The sequence below is a fragment of the Antechinus flavipes genome, chromosome 3 (assembly GCF_016432865.1).
Source record: "Antechinus flavipes isolate AdamAnt ecotype Samford, QLD, Australia chromosome 3, AdamAnt_v2, whole genome shotgun sequence".
In the NCBI taxonomy this organism is placed as follows: Eukaryota; Metazoa; Chordata; class Mammalia; order Dasyuromorphia; family Dasyuridae; genus Antechinus; species Antechinus flavipes.
In genome coordinates this window covers 511,047,362-511,061,480 of record NC_067400.1, presented here as the reverse complement: position 1 = coordinate 511,061,480, position 14,119 = coordinate 511,047,362, and positions in this window count along the sequence as shown.

Here is a 14,119-nt window from a genome sequence, read left to right as displayed (position 1 = left end):
AGGATGAAAACAGAGAAAGAAAATTATAGAACATCGATGCAAAAATCTTAAATAAAATCTTAGCAAAAAGATTACAGAAAATCATCTCCAGGATAATATACCATGACCAAGTAGGATTTACACCAGGAATGCAGAACTGGTTCAATATTAGGAAAACTATTAGCATAATTGACTATATCAATAACCAAGTTAACAAAAACCATATGATCATTCTCAATAGATGCAGAAAAAGCATTTGATAAAATCCAATCCCCATTCCTATTAAAAACACTAGAGAGTACAGGAATAAATGGACTTTTCCTTAAAATAAAGAAAAATAATTTCCTTAAAATTAAGGAAAATAACTATTCCTTAAAATAGTCAGTAGCATCTATTTAAAACCATCAGTAAGCATCATATGTAATGGTGATAAGCTGGAACCATTCCCAATAAAATCAGGAGTGAAATAAGATTGCCCACTTTTACCATTACTATTCAATATTGTATTAGAAGTGCTAGCTTCAGCAATAAGAGATGAAAAAGAAATTAAAGGAATTAAGGTAATGAGGAAACCAAATTATCACTCTTTACACATAAAATGATGGTATACATAGAAAATCCCAGAGATTCTACTAAAAAGTTATTAGAAATAATCTACAACTTTAGCAAAGTTGCAGGATACAAAATAAATCTACATAAATCATCAGCATTTTTATACATCACTAACAAAATCCAACAGCAAGGGATACAAAGAGAAATTCCATTTAAAATAACTATCTATAGTATAAAATATTTAGGAATCTATCTGCCAAGGGAAAGTCAGGAACTATATGAGCAAAACACTTTCCATACAAATAAAGTCAAATCTAAACAACTGAAAAAATATTAAGTGCTCCTGGATAGGTCTAGCAAATATAATAAAGATAACAATACTACCCAAATTTATCTATATATTTAGTGCTATACCAATCAGACTCCCAAGAAACTATTTTAATGACCTAGAAGAAATAACAACAAAATTCATCTGGAAGAACAAAAGGTAAAGAATTTCAAGGAAACTAATGAAAAAAAAATCAAATGAAGGTGCCCTAGCTGTACCTGATCTAAAACTATATTATAAAGCAGCAGTCACCAAAACCATTTGATATTGGCTAAGAAACAGACTAGTTGATCAGTGGAATAGGTTAGGTTCACAGACAAAATAGTCAATAACTATAACAATCTAGTGTTTGACAAACCCAAAGACCCCAGCTTTTGGGATAAGAATTCATTATTTGACAAAAATTACTGGGAAAATTGGAAATTAGTATGGCAGAAACCAGGCATTGACCCATACTTAACATTGTACACCAAGATAAGATCAAAATGGGTCTATGATCTAGGCATAAAAAATAAGATTATAAATAAATTAGAAGAACATAGGATCATTTACCTCTCCAACCTGTGGAGGAGGAAGGAATTTGTGACCAAAGAAGAACTAAAGGTACTATTGATCACAAAATAAAAAATTTATATTATATTAAGTTAAAAAGCCTTTGTACAAATAAAACTAATGTGCACTGGATTAGAAGGGAAGCAATAAACTGGGAAAACATTTTTACAGCTAAAGGTTCTGATAAAGGCCTCATCTCCAAAACATATAGAGAATTGACTCTAATTTATAAGAAATCAAGCCATCCTCCAATTGATAAATGGTCAAAGGATATGAACAATTTTCAGATGAAGAAATTTAAACTAATTCTAGTCATATGAAAAGGTGTTCCAAATCATTGTTGATTAGAGAAATGCAAATTAAGACAACTCTGAGATATCACTACATACCTGTCAAATTGGCTAAAATGACAGGAAAATATAATGATGAATGTTGGAGGGGATGTCAGAAAACTGGGACACTGATGCATTGCTGATGGAGTTGTGAATTTATCCAGCCATTGCGGAGAGCAATTTGGAACTATGCTCAAAAAGTTATCAAACTGTGATCTTTGATCCAATAGTGTTACTACTGGGCTTATATCCAAAAGATATATTAAAGAAGGGAAAGGGACCCCTATGTGCAAAAATATTTGTGGTAGCCCTTTTTGTAGTGGCTAGAAACTAGAAATTGAAGGGATGCCCACTAATTGTAGAATGAATGGCTGAATAAATTGTGGTATATGAATATTATGGAATATTATTGTTCTATAAGAAATAACCAGCAGGATGAATACAGAGAGGCTTGGAGAGACATGAACTGATGTTAAGTGAAATGAGCAGAACTAGGAGATCATTATACACTTCAACAACAATACTACATGATGATCAGTTCTAATGGACATGGCTCTCTTCAACAATGAGAGGATCCAAATCAGTTTCAATTGATCTGTAATAAACAGAACCCGCTACACCCAGAGAAAGAACACTGGAAAATGAGTATGGGCCAAAACATAACATTTGCACTCTTTCTGTTATTGTTTGCATGCATTTTTGTTTTTTCTTTTCTGTTTATTTTTACCTTCTTTCTAAATCCTATCTTTCTTGTGCAACAAGATAATTGTATAAATATGTATACATATATTGTATTTAACATATACTTAACATATTTAACATGTATGGGACTACTTGCCATATAGGGGAGGGGTTGGAGGGAAGGAAGGGGAAAGTTGAAAGAGAAGTTTTTGCAAGGATCAATGATGAAAAATTACCCATGTATATGTTTTGTATATTAAAAGCCATAATAAAAATAAAAATAAAAGATAAAAAAAGACCATAAGTCCCTTGAGAGGAAGACTATCTTTACTTTTTCTTTGGATCCCCAAGGCTTAGTGCCTGGCCCACAGTAAATGCATAATAACTTTTTGATTGATTGATTAAGGAATTGATAAGCTCCAATTTTGTTCAGCTTATTGATGATTAGAAATTACTCAATGATTAGAAATATTGGCTATTGTCAATGTTTCACTATGACAAATACAACAGCTATCAAAATTTTTATACATGTCTCTTTTATCTTTCTAAAATATATTCTTGATGCATATTACTAAATTTATAATACCTTCATCAAGATAATACAACATGACCAGTTTTACAACCTTCACCATGAATGACCAATTTACCCTCCAAAGGAATTGCACAAATTTATAACTGCGTCAGCAATATGATTGTGTATCTGTTTCCTCTTAACCTCACTATTAGAGGCTAATATTTTATCAAAAACTTCCTCTTCATTCACACCCTTTGTTTTCCCATTTATTATTTTCTCATTCTTCTTTACTACAAGTTCTGATATCTTTTTCCCTGCCAAGGCTAATTTTCTGCTATCTCTGCTTTCAAGTCCATCTCTTTTGAGAGGTTGCCCCCTGGACCATTTTTTCTCACTCCTCCAGTCATCTTAAACTTCTTTTTGTTCACTGTCCTTTTCTCCAATGATAATTATTTCCCAAGTCTCTCTCATCTTAAGCAAACAAATAAAAAACTTTACTTATTCCTGTTATCCTCTCCCCTCCCCCCCCAGCTAGTATCTCATGGAAGCCTAATGTTAGAGTATCGGACATGGATTTAGGAAGGGCTGAGTTCAAAGCTAGCCTAACATCACTTATCTACATGATCTTAAGAAAATCACTTAACTTAGGTGTGATTCAGTTTCCTCATTTATAAAATGGAGATCATAATAATAGTTACCTTCCAGTGTTGCCTTGAAGATAAAATAAGAAAGCACTTATAAAATATTTTGCTATATAAAAAAAAACTATATAAATGCTAGTTTGTTATCTTTTCCCTTTCACAGCTAATTGCCTAGAAAAGATTCTATATATTTATTGCCTTCATTTCTTCACTTCTCAGTCTTGCAATCTGATTTCTACCTACAATATTTATCAAATCCGTTCTATCCAAAGTTGCCACTCTCTTAACCATCAAATCTAACAGCTCAGTTCTCATTCTACTTGACTTCTCTGCAACTTTTGACACAGTTAACCCTCCTTCTCCTTTTTTATTTCCTTTCTACCTTCCCTTAGACTTGAGACATTTCTCTCTCATAGTTCTCCTCTTAACCATATAGCCATTCCTTCTCATTGCCCATCATTCTTCTACCCCACTGATTTCAGGACTCCATCTAAGATCCTTTTCTCTACATCCTCACCCTTAATGATTTTATCAGCATCCCTGGAACTCAACTATCATGTTCATTTTTCTGTGTCTTAATTGTTGCCCTCCTCCGTAGGAAGCAGTTTTACTTGGAAAATTTTCTCCTCTCAAAGATTTCAGTTAAAAGTTCCCTTTCTTTCCAGCAGTAATTCCTCTACTAAACTCTTAGGCCCCATTCTCATGAGATTAACTGTGTCCCTTGTCAGAAAATCCCTATTCTTCTTTCTAAAGGAATAGCCCAGAAAACTAAATCCTTTTTTCAACATCTTCTACAAAGGCAACTATTCTCTTCCCTTCTCTTATCTTCCAAAGTCAATTCTCTGGAAATAAAACTACATACAATAGCAGCTTGCATGTATGCTCAGTTAGTCCCAACTTTCCTAAAACACACTACCATGTTCAAACCATGCGCATCATGTTCTATCAGATATTTGTACAAACTGATCTCTCTTATCAATACTCCTTTTATGATGTTTAGCTTCTGCCCCACATAGCTAAATAAAATGTCAAAATAGGTATTTATCATTTTTACTCAAATCTCCCTCAATCATCTGAACTATATATGATATTGCAATTAGCATCAACTAAATTACTTTCCTTGTGAGGTGTATAAAGTCTACACATGGCTAGAAATATATGATTTATTTATTCCCCTTCTTAGCTTCCTAGAAGCTAAATTAGGATATAAAGAACCTTCGGGGATATTTTGGATGCTCCTGTAATTTCCCTTAGTATACTTCTTATAAGTCTCTTTCCATGGTCATTTGAACTTCTGAGGTCCCATTTGAGCTCCAAATTGTTATTTCAGTCATGTCTGACTCTTCATTACCTTATTTGTGGTTTTCTAGGCAAAGATAACAGAATGGTTTGCCATTTAATTCTCCAGCTCATTTTACAGATGAGGAATTGAGGCAAACAGAGTTAAGTGACTTGTCAAGGGTCATACCACTAATAAATGTTGAAAGCTAGATTTCAACTCAGGAAGATAAGTCTTTCTGACTCTAGCCACAGCATTCTATCTACTGTGACACTGCTATTGAATTCCAAGATATAGGAAGAATTTATTCATTCAACAAATATACAACCCCTATGTGGTGTTCTTGTTCTTTTTTATAATATGATGGTTCTCTCTGGGAGCAGGTTTCTTGGGGAGGTTTTCTGGAGGCAGCCTTAGTTTCAGTTAAAAGTAATAATCACTCTAAATACAGCCAGCTGAAAAAATACAAATGTTTATTTCTTATCTCTTTCCAAGCCCAGTTAGCTTTCTTCGAGGCCTCTCTCTCTCCTTGGTTCTAAGAGCTCTTGCCGCTAGTCCTTTGCCTCTGCTCCCTTCAGCCTCCAGTCAGCACAAAGGTGGAAGATGGAATGAATCTATCTTGTTTCCAAGAGAAGGCTTCTCTCTGAACTCACTTGACGCTCCCCTCTCAATCTTTTCAGCTGAACTCACTTGATTGGCTCACTGAAGCTCTATTTATGCTCCTTCTCCTAGAGTGGGACTGTGGGATCCGAGAATGGGATTATGGGTTTCCTCCCAGAGTGCTCTCTGGCCCTAAGAGCTTCTTGCTTATATGAGCTCTCTAAAGGTGTGAACACAAGCATTGTTTCTATCAATATTAGGGATTTATCACCTTGTAAGGATTTGCTCTAAGGTGTGAACCAATAAGCATTGTATCCATTCCATTGAGTTAACACTGGGATTCTAACATCTCCCTTGAGTTATCACTTTGTTTCAAGTTAAGTTAACACTAGGATTCTAACACCCTTATGCAAAGATGTGCAAATTATATGGTCCATGTCTGAAGTCTAGCTGGAGAGACAAAATGGAGAATTACAATATTAACCCATACTAACACAAAGATAGCATGGTATATCAGAACTAGAGATGAGCAAAAAAGCAGCAGCAGTCCACAAAGTAAAAACATATCAGTTCATCTCTATTGTTATTTCCCAAAAGGTGACTAAGTTATTGAAACTCACCTACTGAAATTTATGTCACTTAAAGATCAATTTAACTCAATTTAAAAAAATATATATTAAGAACCCATTACATGTCAGGCATTGTGCTCAGCCCAGAGGATATGGACAAAAATCAAACAGTCTTTTGCTGTCAATAACTCATATTCTATCAATACCAGAAGTGAAAATAATTCCTACCTTTGTGAAGTCTTGGAAGCCAAAAATGTGATGTAGAAAATTAACAGAAACATCAGCCTAAGCAGTATGTTATGAACTGTCACAAGGAAGAACTTACAAGAGATGAACATGAAAGAAAACAGAACAAACAATATAATGGGAAGAAACCCCTAACATCCATTGATAGCATCCTTCCTCCATTCTGTTACAGTGATTCTTGGAATATACCTTTAAAACATTCTACAAAAGAAGGAAATGAATCTCAAGGAAACCATTGGCAACCACCATGGCCAAACTATTTGGAGATCCTAGATTTCCTGGCTCTCAGTTGAATCCATCAGTCACAGAGTTAAGTGATTAGTCCATTTCCTCCCTTTCCCACCAAAGAATGAAAGAGAGTACTGATAAATCTCACAAGATTGTCATTGTTTGATGGCTTGTGAGGAATGCCTCTCTGCCAGTATCCTAATGGATCCATTTCTTTTTTCTTCCCTGCCTGATGCCACAAAATTAATGAAATTTATTTATGTATTTATTCAAATAAATAATTGAATTTATAATTCAATAAATATTTATGGAATAAACCATTTTTCCTCCCAACTCTGGACATTTTAACTGATTGTCTCTCATACCTGGAATATGCTCTGTCCTCATCTCTTATCTCCAAATTCTTTGGCTTCCTTCGAGTCCCAATTATAATACCATCTTCTAAAGGAACTCCCCTTCCTGATTCTGCTTAGTCCTAATATTTTCTCTTAGTTGGTTAACATGTATATAGATCTTATTTGTACTTAGTTATTTTCATATTGTCTCTTCCATTAGACTGTGAATTCCTTGTGATCAAGGATTAATGGGAGGAATGCTGCTTTTTTCTTTGGCATGGAATCATTGTGCTGTATGGTCAGTCTTAATAAGGTATATTCCTCCATGTCTATCCCAAATTCTGACTTCAAAATCCTTGCACCAAATATCTAGTCCCCCCCCCATACTCACCCCTCGTTCAAAATTAAGTGTGAAAAGTCATAGCACCCAGACAGAAAATTTTTTCCTTCCATTTCTTTGTCACAAATTCTTTGGTTTGGGGCCACTCACGCCTACAGGTGACTATGACTTCTGGGGAAGGCCCCCAAAATGTTTGTTTCAGGAGTGGATGATCCTTCCTCGGGTCTGGATGATAAAGTCAGCAAATCCTGATTTGGGCATAGGTCTTTCAAGCCAACCTTTTCTTTACTCTCTTGGGATAGTAGAATTTAGAAGTTTGCTCCAGAGTTTGTGATGAGAAATCAAGTCTACAGTTGCTACAAGTTCAGTTAGGTGACTCAAGGGATAAAGGGCCAGGCTTGAAGAAAGTTCAAATTCAACCTCAGACATTTAATAGCTTTGTAACCCTGAGCAAAACATTTAGTCCTGTTTACCTTAATCATTGGAGAGGAAATGGAAAGCTACTCTGCTTGGTATCTTTGTTAAGAAAACCCCATGAAGAATATGGTCCACACAGTCATGAAGAGTCAGACAAAATTAAATGTCTGAACAACAACAACAAAGTGGAGCTTGGATCACAACTTTACATCTTTATTTGTTATGTGAACAAAAGATTTCCTCTGCAACAGAAGTACAAAGGAATCAGTGAACAGGAAAGGGAAAAATGCTCTATATAAATTAAAATATAATTCTGTACTTCTAGAAAACTTTAAAAAAAAACTATTTCAAATTGTACAGTACACCATTATTAGAAATTCATACAATTCACTTGATATTTCCAATACCTTCTTCTTTCTGTACCTGATCTATCTTTCAGTCAGAGTTGTTCCCATCCTGATCAGCATCAGTCTTTCCCCTTCTCCCTTTGGATAATTTCTTTCCTTCCTTTGCAGCTGCCTTTTGGAGATTGGATTCTGGCTTTGCCGGAGTGCAATGAATATTTGTTGGATAAATGACTGAATAAGGCTAGTAACTCCTGAAATGAACAAAGTAGATGACTGATAGAATGGCATTTCCTGATCCTCTGAAAGCTAATTTGAACTGTTTCCCTTTTGCATCCTGAACATATCCTTACTGCTTGTTCCCTTCCCCTAACCCATGATCCTATCAGCCCCCTTACCCTTGCTTTTTGCCACAAGTCCTGTGCAATATTTGCACAGATTACTAGAATGACAGATCACAGCCAGGGATAAGTTGTGGAACTGAATGTGCATGTGGCACATAGCAGATACTACCATAACAGAGAATCAATGGCAACTATGAGGAGTGATGGGTGACAGCACCTTGACCATATGCCAAGTTATTACTTTAGCACTTTAGCCACACACACACACACACACACACACTCTCTCTCTCTCTCTCTCTCTCTCTCTCTCTCTCTCTCTCTCTCTCTCTCTCTCTCTCTGTAGGAGTATTGTCCTGGGTTATTCATTGATCGCCTTTAGTCATTTTTATACTGTTATCAGTCTGCATAGCCCTGAAGAACATTGGCTTCATGGCATTCATTTGTGTACTTATCCAATAAAGCTTTTATGCAACAAGGAAGTCTCAATCTGCAGACATATCAATCTTCTCTACAATCTAACAACTGCTAAATAAACTATCTGATTTTTATGAGTAGATATGAGCTGCTTGAAGGCAGCTAGGATTGAGAAGATAGAGAAATGGGAAATCAAAAAAAACCTGTACTCAGATATAGCCTGAAACACTTACTAGCTGAGTGATCCTGGACAAGGCATCTCAACTCTGTGTTCCTTATTCTGCTGGAAAAGGAAATGGCAAAACAATCTAATATCCTTGCCAAGAAAACTCCAAATAGACTCACAAGGAGTCAGAAACCTTTAAATCAAAGATTCTATCACAAAGGTATATTCTTAGGAATGTCTTAAAAGTCACAGGAACAGGTGACAAGTATAATTCCCTGAATCAGCTAAAAATTATGCTCCTCTGTACACTGATGCATTCTATACCTCTACTCTCCCCATTTAAGAAGTAGAAATCAGATCTGGCTTTATTACTGAACCTTCTAACTGTCACAAGTGAAATTCAACAAAATTAGACTGAGGCAACTATTCTCAGCAAGGTTAAGTTTATTAACAAGACATGAATCTAATAATAAAGGGATCAATGGCTTGCCTCTATTTAAGCCAAAACACCCCAAAATGAGGACTCTGTTCCCTTTTTATAAGAACCAAGAACACAACAGGTAGGTGGGAAAACACAATTGGTTATAGGATTGGTAATATTATGGTGTTGAGGACATGATTAGTTACACAGCCAAGGTATGTAGGACAATATGACTGGTTGGAAGTTAAGAATGAGAGGCTAGCAACAACTTCCTTCTTCCCTTCTGTGACTAAGAAAAAAAATCGTTGTTTAAATCCACCTGTAAAGTTAAAGACAGTGTGTCATACTTCTTTGTATAGCAAACCAAATATCACTGAAGGATAGCCTATTAGTCTAGTGATACTACACCAGACTCCCAGGGGTCCATTCACATTCCCAAGGATAGCAGATTTCCTTAAGGCAAGTATAGCAGAAGAATCGAGTTTCTAAACTTAATTCATAACAAGCCAGCTGAATTTCTGCACTAAGTTCAGAAACAAAGAACTATGACTTAGGCAATTCAGGGCAAATCAATTAACTGTAAATAAATCAGTAAAAATAATACAGAATCAACTTAATTTAATCAATCAAACAATTAGCATTTCTGAAGCACCTTTTTGATGCCAGGCATTATGTTAGGCAATGAGAGTACAGATACAAAAATGACAAAAGCACTGCCTTCAAGGAGCTAACGGGCTTCTCTTAGGAAAATACAACATGTTCATTGGTTATAAAATGGGGGATATATATACTAAATAAACAAAAAGTTATTTGGGGAACCACTAAAAAACTAGAGAAATTCAGAAAGGCCACTTAAAGGAGATATTATAAGAGCTGATCTGAAAGGAAGCTAGGAGTTTCAAAAGATGAAGAAGTATATTCTAGGTATGGAGAACAGGCTGTAAAAAGTCACAGAAATGAGAAATGAAATATCCTAGGCAAGCCATAGTAAGCAAGCCAATATAGCTGGAATGTAGAGTACAGATGTGACTAACAATACGGAGGATACTTTTTCTAATTACCAATAACTCAAAAAAAAAAAAAAAAGTCCCAATCCAAACAAACAAAAGAGAAGCTTCTTGCAAGAGATAGAACAATTATAATTTTCTCCATAGATCAAAAAACAAAAACAAAAAGACAAGAAACCAAGAAGGTAATAGCTTTAAAAGTTAATAGAGAATTTTAACCCCTGAGTTCACTCAACACTTTTTACCTTTCAGCAAGTACCACTATGTGTAATCTGGGACCCACAAAGCAAAGTCCTGCCTTCTGATGTCTTTACTATTATATATAGCCCCTGCCTCTTACCCTAGCATTCCATTGCTGTAGTGGCTGGCCTCTATTTTGCCTAGTTACCTATAATGGAAAGGGAGATGTGGCAAATGAATCCAGTCAGAAACAAACATGAAGTTTGTTTCAGTAAAAATAAAGTACTTTCAGTGAAAGAACCTCAAGGGCAAAAATTCTGCCTAAATTGTCCTTTCCAGCTTCCCCTAAGCCTATAAAAAGTAAATCAGTCCAGACAGAGACCCAAAGAATAGAGAAATGTGTCAGGAAAGAGCATATAGGTCAAAACTGGTCCTGAAGGAAATAAGAATAGCATCTAACTGGAGTTCAGTCCCACCCACACTGAAGTTACTTAGGGCAAGAATTAAGACTGTTGAAAAATGAATGGGAGAAGGCTAAGGAGCAATGAAGTCCAGTCCCAAAAGGTAAACCTATTATCAAAGGAAAAGGAATCAGAAAATGAGTAATAGGGGAAAATATGAGGGAAGAGAAAGACAAAAAAGATCTCAGAACAAAGAAAACTCAGTTTAAAAGCTAGATCACAAGCAGATAGATCAACAGGAAAGATTCTAAATCAAAAGGGAAGGTGATTCTCAATACAAATAAATAATTATAAACATCTTTAATTAAATATTACAAAACCACCTGATAAAAACACAAAACCCTGTAGATTCCCAAGAAAACATAGATCTGTGATAGGATGCTCCAGAATGGGTCAAGAGAGATAGAAGAATATTTAAAGAAGAATTTAGACAAGAACAAATGGTAGCATATATGGTCTACAGAACAAAAATAATCCAAACAAAAAAACTTAAATTCATTAGTGATGAGTTTCTCCAAAGAAAGGAAAATCATACACATAGCTAAAAACCTTTCTCTGCTTATCTTGATTATTGCAATATACTTCTAGTTGATCTCCCTAGTCTCATAATCCCAATCCAATCCAATTTAGTCTAAATTTGATCTTCCCAAAGACTGAAATGGTAAAGATAAGGGGAGGAAGGTGCCTCCAAGGTATTAGGGGAAAATATTTATATCCTTTGTAAAATAGCTAATTCATGCTAATTAGTTAAATGCAACTGGGGAATTAATTATTTACAGTTGTAAAGGGGGAACAGCTCAAGCCAATTGCATTTTATCTCCCATCTCCCCCTCAGGACATTCCTCATACTTTGAAGCAGAGATGCAGCTAGCCTCACTATAGAGAGTATTTTACTATATCACTATTCTACCATAAGCACATTACATTCCCACCAAAGCAGACCATTCTTCAAGTAAGCTCACACTTTCCTGCCTTCTTTCTTTCATGCCAGAAGGAGATCCATGTCCTCTAAAAGAATTTGGATATAACCTGAGCATAGGAAAAAAAAAAAAAAATGAGTCTTTGTATCTTCACAGTTTCAACAGGTTAGAATTTGGAGGAAGTTAGGCCTGAATCACCTCGTCATCTCTGACTTCTCAGTTAACAGAGTTCAACCTGTCACCTTCTGTGGTCAACTCTGATAGTTTGAAGCAAAAGTTTGAAGATGCAAATAAAAAGATTTTATTCAAAGTTATTACTATGTGTCTTCCTCCTGGCTTTGAGTGATCTCAAAATGAACCTCAGAGATTCTTAACCTTGAAAGACCAGGTTCAGCCCTCTTTTAGCATTACTTCTACCTTGAATATTGATAAGAACTAATAGCAATGATAGCAATGACATAAAACACTGCCCGGTCAATAAGTTCCCTTATCCTACCTCTATCCCACCATTCCACTATCAAAACATTTCAAATAGAATGAATCCAGGTTGCCTCCATGACTTAAAAATCTGCCTTAGGGGGATAAAAGGGAAGGTGGAGAAGCAGGAGATGAAGCTTCATATAGGGAGAACATCAAGTAATCCAGTTTGGATTGCATTAAAGAGAATGTGAAATTAGCCTGGGAAGACAGGTCTGAACTTGCATGGTGGCTGTGGATAGGAAACAGTTCTGTCATTTCAAAAAGAACTGAAAAACTAGAAAGTTTCAAAAAGGGAGGTGGAAATGTGATTAAAGCCTTGGGAAATCAAACTTATAAGGAAAGCCTCAGGAATCATGATTGATAACTTAGAAAATAGTAGCTAAGGAGTAATGCTCCATTGTTCAAGTGAGATAATGTTCAAAACGGTCTTTGTTGAAATGAGATGTCTCAGGGAACTCATGAACTCCAGGTTTTGTGAGTTCATGAAATATTTATTGTACTGGCTTTATAAAGCTATGCTATAGTTGGCTCATCTCCAAAGAGAATGGGGCACTTGGACTAGTGTATCTGCCCCTAGAGAATCTTCTTGCAGAAAAGGATCCCCAGTGCTGGTATGCTTAAGAAACTTAATAGCAGAAGATGTGTATAATCAAAGGTTGTGCTATGTGAAAGATGGTCATATCTTGTCTTGTTTCCCAGCTTCTTTCTCCTTATCTCTTTTCTTCTCTTGCCTCTGTCATATTCTCCCTCCTCTCATTACCACTTCTCTTCAATTTAGCTAGACTTCAGTTTGTAGAGACTTCAGAGATCAGTCCAAAACATAGCTGAACAGGACTACCTTTACAACATCTTTTACAATTGTCATCCTATTACTGGAAGCCCTCCCATGAAGAGAAACCTACTATGTCCCTGGTCAGTCTATTCAATTTTTGTATAATTGTTAACATATTTTTTTGTTTTCAATTCACTTTTATTGCCCAGCATATTCCTTATAATAAAAGGGAAAAAGCAGGTCAGTAAAACTAACCAATATAATAACCAAATATGTATATGTAGTATATGTAGAATAGCATACCCATACCCACAATATCCCACCTCTGCAAAGAAGGGAGGGAACTATATTCTATTTTTAAAAATATTTTTTATTCTGAATTTTACAAAAACCAATTAAAATGAGCAATGAAACAGAACAGGTGAAGAATAAACATTTTTTTTTTTGACAATACTATTGCTATCTCCATTCTTTCCCCTGTTCTTCAGCTTAAAAGCAGATAAAAAATATATACATAATCATAATCACGCATAGTCAACTTCTCCCACTCTTCCCAACCCTTCTCCATATCTTTTTTTTTTAAGGGAAAAACAAAATTCTTGTAACAAATGTGCATAATCAAGCAAAAAAATCCACATATTGACATTATTTGAAAATTTATGTCTCATTATTCACTTTTAGACTATCTCCTCTCTGTTTAGGAAGTACCATCCTTCATCACTCCTTTCGAAGATGTGGTGGGTTATTTCATTAATCAAATAATCATAATCAAATTAATTTATTCAAAGTTGCTTTTATATACAATGTTGCTATATAAGTTATTCTCCTAATTCTAATTTCATATATATATATTTTTTTTTTCTTACTACTCTTAGTTTTCTTTGAAACCATTCCTTTATTTTTTACTGAGCAATCACATTTCATTACATTCATATACCAAAATTTATATAACCATTCCCCAATTGATGGGCACTCCTCTCCAGTCCCTTCAATAATTATCGTTTTCTTTTTTTAATT